The sequence below is a fragment of the Papaver somniferum genome, chromosome 3, assembly GCF_003573695.1.
Source record: "Papaver somniferum cultivar HN1 chromosome 3, ASM357369v1, whole genome shotgun sequence".
In the NCBI taxonomy this organism is placed as follows: domain Eukaryota; kingdom Viridiplantae; phylum Streptophyta; class Magnoliopsida; order Ranunculales; family Papaveraceae; genus Papaver; species Papaver somniferum.
In genome coordinates this window covers 114951300-114965640 of record NC_039360.1, presented here as the reverse complement: position 1 = coordinate 114965640, position 14341 = coordinate 114951300, and the positions used below count along the sequence as shown (strand labels likewise).

General features: G+C 35.9%; 1 long non-coding RNA gene across 1 annotated transcript; it reads right to left on the bottom strand.

Moving 5' to 3' along the window:
* Positions 1-809: 809 nt before the first annotated feature.
* Positions 810-4531, bottom strand: LOC113357102. Its single transcript, XR_003363452.1, has 2 exons — positions 2519-4531; positions 810-1556 (listed from the first exon to the last, which is right to left on the bottom strand). It is a non-coding gene; the product is annotated as an uncharacterized LOC113357102 (long non-coding RNA).
* Positions 4532-14341: the final 9810 nt, after the last annotated feature.

Here is a 14341-nt window from a genome sequence, read left to right as displayed (position 1 = left end):
CCAAAGAGCAGCCTAGAAATATCAGTCACCTCACAATAACCTATCTGATTAACAGAAAAAGTTATTGCAGAATCACAAGAGTCTGAGGCGAAGAACTGTTGTGATTACACTTGGTTGATCCACCGTTGGTGTTATTTTTGTTTGTTGCAACAGTGAGATTACACCAGTTCTAAGTGATGACCTTCTTTGTTTGTGTTCCTTTATATAGCTTCACAATCACAGATGGAGTAAGGTAAGTATCTGTGAATCAAGAATTTGAGTCAAGATGAAAATCATTGACTAGATCTGACTATTGAAAGATCCGCGCCATTCATTCTGACCGCAAAACTTTTTAAGTCGGTTTATTTAATGACATGATAATTAATGATTAAGCAAGCGTTATTTCTATGCAATATACTAATAGCACAAATTAACTATCAAAGTTACGATTAGAATGCTAATGATCAAATTGTTTCATTCTTGATACAAAGAAAATTGAGAATTTAAGAGAATCTGACATTTGTATCAACTAAATTGACAGTAATCATGCGTTTCATGTTTGTTCTATTCAGAATATTTTATCATCAAAGACTTGTTGGTGAAAACCTAACAATAATTGATTTCTACCTATGAACTTGTTAATCCAGATCAAGAACATGGATCTGATTAAATCATTCGTAATATCATTATGTTATAGAATGACTTATAAACATGTGAATTTAGATCAAGAACATGGATCTGAGTAAATCATACACAATAACATAATGTTATATACAGATTTAGACTTATACGTTCAATTATGCTTAATCAACGATATGATTTTGTTCAGATTTCATCAAAACATCTATTTATTCTATATCTGATATTTCAACTCTTAAAATTTCATGAAACAAGTAAGATTTCAAAACAAGAAAACATTATGAATCTAGAAGATTCTAGATCTAGAGTTTAAAATTTCTTTTCTGTTATAATGTTTACCACTGATCGACAGATCTGAACATGGTGAATACGTCTCTGAGATTAAAATCTTCAATCTGATTTAATGGAGGCATCATGCCTCTAGCGGTCTAGCCCCTTTATCTTAGTCTGGTGCTAGCTCGTGCAATCCTCTGGGAATGGGTAGTTTGTACAAGGTTCCGATGGGTACTAAGATGTGTAATCCTTTAGGAATAGGTAGCTAATCTGTCACTTCTGATGGGTACGGTTGCTCCACAAATTCCTGGATGTCTTGTTTGGTCATGCGGTAATGAGCTTCTAGGAACTTGGTGATGGCATATTCTCAGACGCATGATGGAAGTGTCCCTTTACGGTGAACACAACCAGTCATAGCGTAGAGCCACAACTTCCTTATACGAGTTCTTCGCATATATTTGTTCTTGCATTTGTGCGATCATTGTCCAGAGTTCGTGATGTCATATAATGTGTGCGTCCAGTTTCTTTTGGAGATCCCGGATATCCTTCCCGGGAAAGTGGTCACTTCCAGTCATTCTTGTCTTTCCCCCAGCTGGAGTTTCTTTTGTTCTAGTAGCATTCGACGAGCCTCCGTTTTTGGTTACTTCACAATTTTCTTTCTCTGTCTGGATTCGTAACATAATTAGTACTCTATATACTGGTGTTGTTTTGGCCTTGACAACTGATCACTGTCGTAGGCGTCAAAAATAATTACATTTTCTTATTACTCAAAATATATAATGAAGCAAGGGCAAGAAATGAACGTTCCCACATAGAGGACTTAGGTTGTCAATATGTTTTGGTTTCCAAAAGGTAACTAGGGGGTTTTCTGATTTTTATAAACTAAGTTATACTAAAAACAAATAAAGTAAAGCAAACACACAAATCAAGATATAAAGATATTGGTTAAGGATATCATTTTCATTCACTAACATGTTCTTGTCTTAATAACTAGAATTGATATTTAATCTCTCATTATCAAAAGCCCTAGGATACCTTGATCGCAAGTATATCCCACAAATTTCCTCTTGTCATCAATAAACACATTAAAAGATGCGAATATGAATTCTATCTAAGAGAACAACCTAACGTGTAAAAGCACTAATCAAGTTTAATTCCCTAGATGCATTAAGTTCTATGAAATCAGGCCAATCAAAATAATCGAACGTGTAAAAGCACTAATCCGATTTAACAAAGGTTATAATTCACTTGTGACTACTAGGATGTATCACTACAAGCAATACTTACAATTATGCTACTTGCAATCAGAAATTTATCACTTTTGCGTATAATAAACTCTAATTTAGCAATAAAGATAAAAGCAAACTCAATCGTCTCGCGACTCGACTGAACAAGCATTCAAATCATGTAACAATGTTGATGGTGAATCATAAACGATAATATTGAGACAAAACTAATATATCAAACAAGGATTCATGTTATGTGAAATCCAACTAATTCATAACCAATGATAAGATTAAGCACTCATGTTAAAGGAGTTCATCACAAGAATAAAAAGAAGTTTCATGTTTCTAAACCCTAGAAAAAAGTAGAAGAAGAGATTAGATAGATGTGTAAAGAGATGTACCTTTATAGTTTCTCTGCCTTATCGATTTCTAAGTCCAAATTTAGGTCGCACCCTTCTGCCAAAAGTTACTCCTTGAAACAACCCACATATAAGAGCCCAAGTCATCTGAGTAAACCAATGGATCGGTGAGTCAGGTACCTGGATCACTGAGTGAACTCGGCAGAATGAAATTCCCGCAGAGTTCCCTTTGATTTCTAGGTATTTCCAGCCATTTTCTTGGTCCTTTCCTGCACTTTACAATCATTCATTCATGCAAAATTTAATCAAGCATTTGTGCACCATCTGTAGCTCAAACAAATCCCAGTAAACCAATGCAGAGCCACCCATACGACACACCACTCTATAGCAGCCCACAATCTTTTGTTCTCCAACTGCAGCTGCAACTCCAGCTTCACTGCACCATTTTATTCTCTCCCTCCATATTGGCAACACCACCAATTTGAACTTCTGCCGCAACTGAAGCAACAAACCTTGCTCCTCCATGAGCATCATTCTTACTAACTCAGGCCATTGCAATTTGTTTCACCACTTAACACTTCCATTTCTGATTGCAGCTCAAGCACCTCCCCCGAGTTCCTCCTTGCCAGCACTGTAACCATCATAAGCCTTCACTTCTCTGTCTCACAGACCAATCAACCACCAGACTGCACTTCAGCTGCAACTTGAATCATACACAATCAACACCAACCCATTCTGAACCACCATTGAACTCCTACAATTGCAATTTCAACTCCATCTTGCTGCCAACATTTACTCCACCGAGAACCCAAGCTTCAGCTTCATGCCATTCCCATCTGCAGCAACTCAGCTCAACCATTGCTCGAATGCAAGACTGCATTAACCCATTCTCTTCCTTGTTCCTCTCAGCTTCTTTACTGCCTCCATAACCAACAACAGCACCACCAGTTCTGTTGTGTACAACCTCACTCTTCAAACCTTGCTGTTGTTGTTCTCAACTGATGGCAATAGTCAACACCACCAATTAAATTCATCTGTAGCAACACTTCTTATGCGATATTGTCACAACCATTAGCAGCTCAGTACTTTAGCCATTTATCCACAACATTATCACCAACTGCAATTTCCTCCAACAACAACTTCAAACACAGCCATCTTCCATGCTCCTAGCCTTGAACTTATTTCTTGTATCACCAAAGACCCATCTTCTTATATCGAATTCGAATCAGTTTCCACCTCATTCACCCAATTACCTGCAGCATCAGTTCCATCCAGAACCCTAACCACTGCCTCAACCTCAAGATCATGGCTATGCTAGCTCAAGGCAGCAGCGCCTGTATCATCATGCCTGCACAACCAATTTCTGCAGCTTCAAACACCTGTTCATAGGCCACAGTTTCATTACCATTCTCCATAGTCACCTGCAACAGCTTCAATTTCTTATAGCTTTACATATAACACCAACCACCGACCATTTTTTGCAATACAGCTCACTATCTAAACTCAGCTGTAATCTCAAACCATTCCCAGTCCAATGCCACCAGAGTCATCTCAGTAAACATCCAGTTGCCATCAATTCTTTGTTCTTCTGTAATTTCACACAATCCAAGGCCATTAGCTTCTACCAGTACCACCATCAAAACCGATAATCCGAAATACCCATCTCATATTCACAAGCCTTAAATCTGCTCTTCAATTACCCTGGACGATAGCAGCAATTCTTCTCTTTTTGATTTCAAAACCCATTCTTCCATTAACCCTAGCACAACTCATAAGCTGTCTCAATCTCCTCCATTTCTGGGTTCAATCAGCACCATCAGTTCACAATCATGAACAACAAAACCTATGTGTTTCTGCAAGACAAGAACCAACAGCATCAGCGTATTTTACGATTCAACTCTGATTTCAATCGGTATCAAAATTTCATCCAAACCCTTATCAATTCTACCATCATCTTCTTCCAATTATCTCCCAACAATCTGTCATTACTCGATAAAGAGGGGAATGGTTTCAGACAGCCATCTCTGCCTCTCTTTCCTCGCCTCTAACTCTCAGGTGGTTTGTAATGAAGACCATTCTCGGTTTCAGGATTGAGTAATGGGAAACTTAGGTTAAGGCCCAAACCATGGATAACCCATAATATGAGGCCCCTAGTTAAAAGGGTTTTAGAACCAGACCCCGAATTTAAAATAAATTTTAATAGAGGTCGAAATGACCAGAATAACCTTCACTATATAACTATCTAACCTAGGTTTCCTCTCAAACAGACACCTTCATTTTCATTTTAGGAAAGAGAAACCGGATCTCACCTGAGAAACTGCAAAGCGAAAACTGAAATTTTAGAGAAATTTTTTTGCAGATCGAAGAAACGAAAACCAAAAACAGGTAGATTTTCGATCAAATCTTCTTCTTCTTCATGTTTAATCTTTTCTTCTTCTTCGTGTTTAATATTTTCGATATGTTTTTAGATCTGTTTAATCTCAGTATAATTGAACTGTTTTCGATCTGTTTTTTGATTCAGTAGTTTTTTGATCAAATAGTTATTTGAATGTTTAACTATACAAACAAGGGCCTGTGTAACTTAAAGTTACACTTTCAAAATCTAACCACAGACTGTATTGTGGTTTGTATATTGAGTGTGTAACTTGGAGTTACACATACAAATGACCCTATATAACTGTAAGTTACACATTCAAGATGTCACCACTGACTTGCCAAGGGGCCGTGTAACTATAATTTACACATTTAGAATCTCATGTTTTGATCATATGTAATTCCTGTGAATGTGTAACTTCACAAAAATGTGCATGTGTAACTATAAGTTACACATTGAAAATCTCACCACTAACTTGCCAATTGACTGTGTAACTAGAAGTTACACATGCAAAATCTCACCATTGATTTTCCAATTGCCTATGTAACTAAAATTTACACATGCAAAATATCACCTATGAATGTATTGTGTTTAAATAATTGTTACACATCAAAAAATGACGTCTGTAAACCTTCATATGCATGTGTAAGTTTAAGGTTGCACAACACATAATAGAATGATTCAGTTTGTGTACTTGGAAAATACACATAGTTTGTAACATGATTTTGATTTTGCAGTTAGGAGTTAGGAGTGTATTTGATAAGTACACAACATACTGACTCATACTATTTTTGTGTGTGATGTGTACAGGAAAATTAAGGCAATCATTGAATGCCGTTATGGATTTGGTAAAGGTGATAAAACCTATAGGACTGACTGATAGGGCTCAAAGATATCTTAGGAGAGTTGTTTACGGTGAACTCGTAATGATGTATTACGATGAATATAATGAAGCCCAACCAAGTACAACAAGACAAATCACTACCAACAAACACAGCGTCTTGAAGCTTTTGAACTGATTTGATTTGGATTGTGAGACACCGTGTTCGTTCAAGTTTGGTGATGATAAGTTCATAGAGTCTACACCGGCAAAGTTGGCTAGTATATTTTGCATGCAAAGGATTGGAAGTAGAAAGGGTCAAAAGCTGTCAAAGTTATTTTCTCATCGTGATTTGATTTACAATGTTTTGTACAGCAAGTTCTTCACTGATATCAAGGCTACAAAATATCAGACGACAGTGACTAAGAAGAACATTTTAGAAAAGATAACACAACTTATGACCAAACATGGGAAAAGAAAGAAAGTTGATGAGAAGGATCTAGTTTGTTTGATAGGTTTTTATATTTGTTGTGTATTGTTTTTGGCGACGTAAATGCTAATGGAGTGAACGTGAAATATCTTAGTATCGTTGAAACATATGAGACGATGCTCAAGGTGTCATTGCCTGATTTAATACACGAGCACTTGTTTGAAGAGATTCATGATAATATTAATTGCTTGGAAAATGTGAAGGATTGTGTGCACTACCTACTGGTAAAGCTTGTGTGTAATTTCTATTCCAGCAGTTTTAGTGTTACGTTCAGGATATTTTGGTTCAATCGACTAATTAAAATTTATATGTTGCAGTTATTGTTTGCTTAGCACGCACCAGAAGACTCAATCCCAAAAGTTGCAAACCACGAAGAAGATATCCCAAGGGTTGGGAGGTGGGATCTATACCAGATTTGTGATTATATTTCTAGAACAGACATGACAGACTTTTCGATAAGTGTCATATGTTGGTTTATGTTTTGTAAATTTATGGTAATATAATTTAGATATAAGTTGGATGTAATCAAAATTGTGATGTGTAGCTATAAGTTACACAGTTAATGTGCTTGTGTAACTTATAGTTATACATGCAAAGATAACACCAGTGAATTCAATTTATATGTGTAACTATAGCTTACACATATAAAATGTGCTTATGTAACTTTAAGTTACACATACAACTGAAAATTTGTACATTTAGAATGTTCAACTGTTTTTGCTATCTCTTAATTTAACATCTCCATCTGTTAATTGCAGCCAACTGCTAGCTTTGTGGCTGAGTTTTCACAGATAGAAAAGCAGCTTGGTATATCAACCGTGGTACCAAGTAAGGACGACCTGCAAAGGTGGCTGAAAGAGCAAACCATTGAGAATGGACAACTAAAAGAGCAAATGCAAGAAAAGCAAAAAGTGTTCTATGCAGTGCATAAACTTGCCAGAGCAGAACGTCACCGACAAGCACATTTTATCTTGCATATTTATGCTATCAATGGGAATTCAACCTTACGATGTGGCCCAGGAAGAATATATGCAAAGAGGAAATGGTGGACAAGGACATGGAGGTACTGAGAATCAGGAAGAACTTATGCATCAAGGACATGGAGGTACTGAGCATGTAGCTACTAAGCATGAAGAGACTGAGGAAGAGAAAGAGAAAGATGACACAGAAACTTCCTTCCATGAAGAATGTAAGTAGTTGTTCATTTTTAATATGCTTCTTTAACTTGATAGTGATAATGATATATTAGTTGATATGTGTAGAGGTACCAAATTAGTTGACACTAAGGTACAAAATTAGACTTAGTAATTGTTGAGTGCATAGATCATATGGATGTGTAATCCCTAGTTACACATGCTAGATATCCAAGTCATATATTACACATGCTAGGCATCCAAGTCATATGCATGTGTAGCTGTCGATTACACATGATATATTCATCTTGAAGTTTTTTAAAAAAAATTTAACATCATCATCAGTTTCCTAAATAAATAAAGTTTTTCATTTCAATACTTGTGGAGTTCCATGTATCAGTCTAGCAGCTGGAAATACGCCAAAAATTCTGCAAGCTCAAACTGCTGCAGAGGGGGGCAAAACAACACTCAGGACATACAGTTCGAGTATGAAGAGTGTGACAACATGCAAGGCTCCTCCAAAGAAGAAGCCCATTGGTAAGAAAAAGCCCAATCCTGCAGATGTTGTCGATGTGGCGCAGAAGAAAGCTGATGAAGAGACACATGCTGCTGATGAGGCGCAGAAGAAAGCTGATGAAGAGACACAGGATGCTGATGAGGCGCAGGAGAAAGCCACAGGAGATGATTCAAATATCATTGAAGAGACATCTGCAACTGTTGATGACAGTTTGGTTATGACTGCTCCAACTCTGGAAACACCTTCAACTTTTGATGACAGTTTTGCTTCAACACAGTTTGATGATTCCTTGGTGATAATTTCTACAACTCAGCAATCACAGCCTGACCAAGGTGATACGATGAATCTAACTAAAATGATAGATGCAGTTGTCAGCAACATTAATCAAGCTGAAGGAATTTATGAACATGGACCTGCATAGATGGAGAATGCAGAACCTACATCCAGTGGTAAACCATCTTCCTTTTGAAACTTCTTATAATTTTTTTTCCGTTGTTGTTTATAATGAATGTGTAACTTCTAGTTGCACATTATAAAAAGCATGTGTAGCTTCAATATACACATTGTATATGCATGTGTAACTTAAGGTTATACACATTACAAACTTTGATATTAGACTATTTTTTGCACTTTTAGTATCTTAGTAACACCTATGCAAGTGTAACTTTAGTTTACACAATCATGACAGTTTTTTAATGATTATCCCTATTTTTGTTGTTGCACAGCTCAAAGTCAACTGAGTAGTAATCCAACTACTTTTAACCTTGGCCTAGACAATACTCCATTACCTGTCGAAGAACTAGTCAAGGGAGTTGTGAATGAACAAAGCCAACCTCTAATCATACAACAATGATGGCTGAGGAGCAAAAAAGCTGAGAAACAAGATCTCCAAAAGTATGAAAGACATCCAAAGAAGAGTAAAGGTGTTGTTATTGAAGAAACAATGGCTGCAGTCCCAGAGGTAGAAGAAATTGTAGTCGCATATGCTGAAGAGGATGATGGGACAATGCGCAAGGATGTAAAAGGTTCTCAGGTTATTGAAACCTTGAAAGGAGATCAAAAGCAGAGAGTGCTTGAATACTTCAGTACACATCGCAAAGCGTAACTAGATGTAACTTATTGATTCTGTTATGGTTTTTAAGTTAAGATTTTTATATTAAACGTTGTTTCTTACTAATTGGATTCTGTTATATGGTTTAAATGTTTCTTATTTTTAATGCAGAGACATTGCTTGGATGGAATTGAAAGATGATGGTACCCCGATGTTCAGTATAAGTGGAGAACTTATGCTTCAACTAACCAACAAAGAGGCCTACTTGGAATCAGAATTCATTGATTTTTATACTAGCAGGTTGACGAAAAAGATGAACTCAAAGCCAAAGTATCAAAAAGCGATATTCCTCTCCACAAAAGAATATGTAAGTACTTCGAAAAATTTAAATCTTCTTGTATGTAGATTCAAAAAAGGTTAAATTTAAAATCTTCTTGTATGTAGATTCAAAAAAGGTTTAAGTAACTGAGAGTTACACATGCTTATACAATATGCATTTATAACGTTCATTTTTTTTCTTTCTGGTTTATGCAGGAATCTTTTCTGAGTGATAGGAATGAATTCAACAGATTCTGGATTCCAAAGCTTGCTAAAGAGTATCGTGATATCCAACCAGTCAAAATATTCGCAATCATGAGTAACAACAAGACCCATTTTTCACTACTGGAGTATGACCTTACTAGCGGTGCAGGTTGGTCCCACAGTAACTCGTTAATCGATGTGCATGTCAGGAAACTTCACTTTGATCAAGCTAAGATTTATGCAGCTGAAATAAGTCAAGCACTGAATTATCAGATTCTCTTGATTTGAGTCTGAAGGCCAAAACTGCCCACTCGCCTAAACAAGGTTCATATCCTGATTGTCTGTTATTTGTATGCTATTACATGAAGTGTGGAATGAAGAATACAACATTTGAACAACAATCATCTCGCGTAGGCACACACCTGCATAAGGAAACGGTTCGAAAGGCGGGTCGTATGAGAGCAAGCATGCTTTTCAAGATTATTTCAGATGAAGACAGTAGAGCTGATTAAGCATTATTGTAAAAACAGTTTGTTGGATTGAAAAACTTTGATACTATTATGTTTGCAAAACAAGTTAAAACTTCTATACTTTGACAGATAGTAGTTTTTTAATTAAATAGAAAGTTATCAATCTTTTGTTGTTGGAAAAATTAAATAATAGTTGTTATAATGTATTCTTAAAACTAAAGTTACATGATTGCAAAAGGAAAAGTTACTTAAGGTGTAACCTGAGTTTACACATGCATTTATAATGTGTAAACTAATGCTACACATGCATATTTTTGAGTGTAAACCGAAGTTACACATGCATATTTTTGAGTGTAAACTGAAGTTACACAAACATTTGACCACTGCTCAAAAGTTAAGGAAAGGGAAAGTTACTTAAGGTGTAACCTGAGTTTACAAATGCATTTATAATGTTTAAACTAATGTTACACATGCGTTCACAACAATGTAATTTCTGGTTACACATCCATATTTTAGAGTGTAAACTGAAGTTACAAAAGCATTTGACACAATAAATCAAAAATAAAATAAAATGCATTTCAACTGTGAACTCACAAAATATAAAATCTGAATGAATGATCCTTGCACATAATCAACGTTGCAGAAAAATAAAAACGTTTGGTCCATGCGAACCGAAATGAAGAAAATTAAAAAACAAATAATCCAAAACAAATAAGAATCCACACATAAAATCATTACTTGCAGAAATGAACTTTGGTATACTCAATCTAGGGGGTGTGTACTTCGGAGGATTCTTGCAACTTGCCCTGTTGTGACCTGCTTCCTTGCAATTGCTGCAATGAACTTTCCTCTTTACCTTCTTCTCACCTTTACTTAGAATCCTTTTTCCTGGGGGTCTACCTGGTTGCTTCTTTACGATAGGAGGGTTGATGGTGTCGTCTGGATGAATTTCAACAGGCCTGTTGTAGTTGGGAATCGGCTGGATGGCATGCATATAAGTCTTCCTAAAATAGTCGCTTGTAAAATACAGTGAAATGAAATCAATAGCGTCATGTTTAATCTTCCGTATGGCTGCAAGAGCATGAGAACAATGGAAACCATATATGCACCACCTTGAAAAAAACAAAAAAAAATCAAAAAATCAGTTAGTTGCACATACAAATCATAAAACACTCAAAATTAGCTAGTTACAGGTGCATATACAGGATGTGTATCTTTAAGTTACACTTGCAAAATAGATGTGTAACTACTATTTAGACATTCATATATCTAATGTAACTGGAAGATACACATTCTAAAAAAAATGAACATACAAAGAGAAGAAAAAGCATAAGAAACCAAACCTTTGACAGGTGCAAGTCTGGTGTTCGAGGTCCACCATGTGAGACCTTTCGCTAAAAACTTCAAACACGGTAGGACTAGCAACCAATACTTCCCAAGCCAAACATTCATCTTGAAGAGCCGCAAGCTTTTCCTCATACTCAGGGGTTAATGGAGTCATCATATTAGCGCCAATTTCATGACGCTCTGCCATCAAGCACATTATTTTCCTCCTAATCTGAAAAGAAACAAAAACTTATGAATACATAAAGTGACAAAATAATAAATAAAAGACAACAACAACAACAAAAAAAAAAACACACACTCAATTGACCTGATCAAGAAGAGCAGATGCAAGCATCTTCTTGTGAACCAGAACCAAACTATTGAGTTATTCTGCTAGAGTACTAGATGTTCGTCCATACCGACAACCTTTGAAATAGGCATTCGCATACGCTTCAGGTGGGATGGTATCGATGTAATCAGCACCCCAATCGCAGTTCAAGTCTCTAATCTTCTGTATGGCCTTCGCATGGTTTTCAGGTGAGAGTGCGTATGTCGCCTCTTGGAAAAGGTCCATCACAAGCGAGTACCTAGGATCTGATCCAGTGATGGGCAGATTCTGCGTCAAATAATAGTAGCATAAGTTGTGGAATGAATCTGGATAAACAAGTGGAACACCCTGCAAGAGTCCTTCATGGCGATCCGAAAGGAAGGTGATTGGCCTCCCATCACCAACAACTTCAGTCAAATTCCTTAAAAACCACTCCCAGTTGATGATAGTCTCAGAATCAACTAGTGCCACATCAAGCGGAAAAAATCCTACAAAAAAAAATTGTGCAGAATTGAAAAAATAATAAGTTTCACAAAAACAGAAAACAATGTGTAAATACAAGTTACACATGCTAAAACAAATGTGTAACTTAAGGTTACATATGTTATTTTCTTAGTTATACGCTGAGTAAAGTAATGTGTAACTGAGAGTTACACATGTGTAACTCTCAGTTATTTGTCAACTGAAGTTGTTCTTAAAAAAAAAACACATAAAAAAAAACGTACCTTTACCACCATTGATCCCAGTAGCTTCCATCAAGCAACCTCTGAATCTACCAGTAAGGAAAGTAGCATCTAAGTATACCATTGGCCGACAAAACCGGTACCCTTTGATGCATGCAGCAAATGCAATGAAAATACGTTGGAACTGTTTCCGGGCATGATCAAATTCAAACTTTATCACACTACCAGGGTTGGTGTCCCTTATAGCATCAGTATATCTACCAGGTGCAAGTAGGACTTCACATCGTCGTCATAAATCGTCTTATAAACCTTTTCCCTACCATTATAGGCCCGATAGTACTCCATGTTAATCCCATAGTTGGTATGGAAATCAGCTTGCAATCTTCTTAGGCTTCTTGTGAGGATTTTTCCGAACTTCTTCCTCAATCAAACTAGACGTGTAACAACAACAATGCAACGAACAACAGTGCAACTAACAACATCCATGACAACCTGAAAAATATCAAACATACAATAAAAATATCAAAATTTTAAAACGAACGCAATTCACTCGGGGGCGTTGCTCCCTCGTGAGAAGTATATTCTATGCGGCAAGCTACATATGAGTAAAAGATACAAATGATACAAATGTTTACAAATAAACATGTTACAGGACATATATATGTAACTTCAACTTACACATGCTTAAAAATACAACAGGATATATGTGTAAACTAAAATTACACATGTTGTAACTAAAAAGCATCTGCATCTTCCTTACACATGCTTAAAATACAACAGGATATATATGTGTAACCTCAAGTTACACATACTGTAACAAACAAACAACATGTCTAAAATCAATTTGAAGTTGTTCTTTTGAAACAAATTTTTTTCTTCATACTCCTCTCAGTATCAACAAAAAGTAAACAACAAATTAACAGTTCGAACATGCAAGAACAACAAATAATTCAAAAAAAAAATAATTTGAAAACAGATCTGAAATCAAAACAAAATAAAATTCTTACCTAGATTTGTTGTTTTCTTTCTTCTGAAACAATGTTTCTTCTATTCCCCTTCTCAGTATCAAACAAACCTGTGTAAGCATCAATAAAAACATACTCAGTATCAAAACCAAATAAGAAAAATTAAAAAACTAGATCCAAATCGTAACAATCGAAAATCAATTGAATTGAAAACCAGATCCAAAATACAATTTGTACCTATGTTGATTTCTCTATTCCCAACTGTCTTCTTCCTCTTCTCAGACTAAACACAATCGAAACAGAACAAAAATCCAAAATCAGTAGAAGATAGAAATCAAACAAATCGATCAGAAAAACTAATGAATCAAACCTATTTGATACAAAGAGAAAAGATGAATCAAACCTATTTGTTTTTATTCAATGCATTGTCTCAATCTCGTCAGATCTAAAATTCAGTGAATAACATCAACAAATTGAGAAAAAAATAACGAATTCTTGTTCTTCCTCTCGTCTTCAACACAGCAGCAAACTAACGAATTCTTGTTCTTCAATGCAACGTTTCGTGTGAAGAAAAAACCTAATTCTATTTCTGAAGAAAAAATCAACGAGAGCAGAGAGAATAGAGAGCTGAAAAACTAATTGATTTGATTTTCTGTTTCTGTTACCGTATAAAACAGCTATAAATACTGGAGGTTAATTATGATAATTTCAGATTTATTAAAAAAGGTGCTGACATCAGCAATCCGGGAGAATTCAAAACCTGGCCCCAAAAATTAAAGTTCAGGGCCTAAAAATATTAAAAATTGAAAGTGTGGAGTTGATAGTGGAGGATCCATTTAGTGGGGCTTGTATATATTGAACCCATATAATAGGGGGGTTCTAGTATTTTTCACTTGAGTAATAGATGATAAGATTTATCATGGCACCAAGAATTGAATAAGGGCCACCTGAGATGATAGCATTTTCCATTCAACTGTCGGTCCTCTGGGACTGACAATTCAGATCCTTCCATGATTCAATAATTCTTCTCTGTTGTTACATGGAACTGACAGACTAATCATTGATTTGTTCATAACTTTCTCGTACGACATCAGAGTGATCTCATTCTTTTGACGCCGGCTACGTATTTTCGTTCTCTTCAAGGTGATGAGAAGAAATTCTGGATTTGAGTGAGTTTCACTTCTTT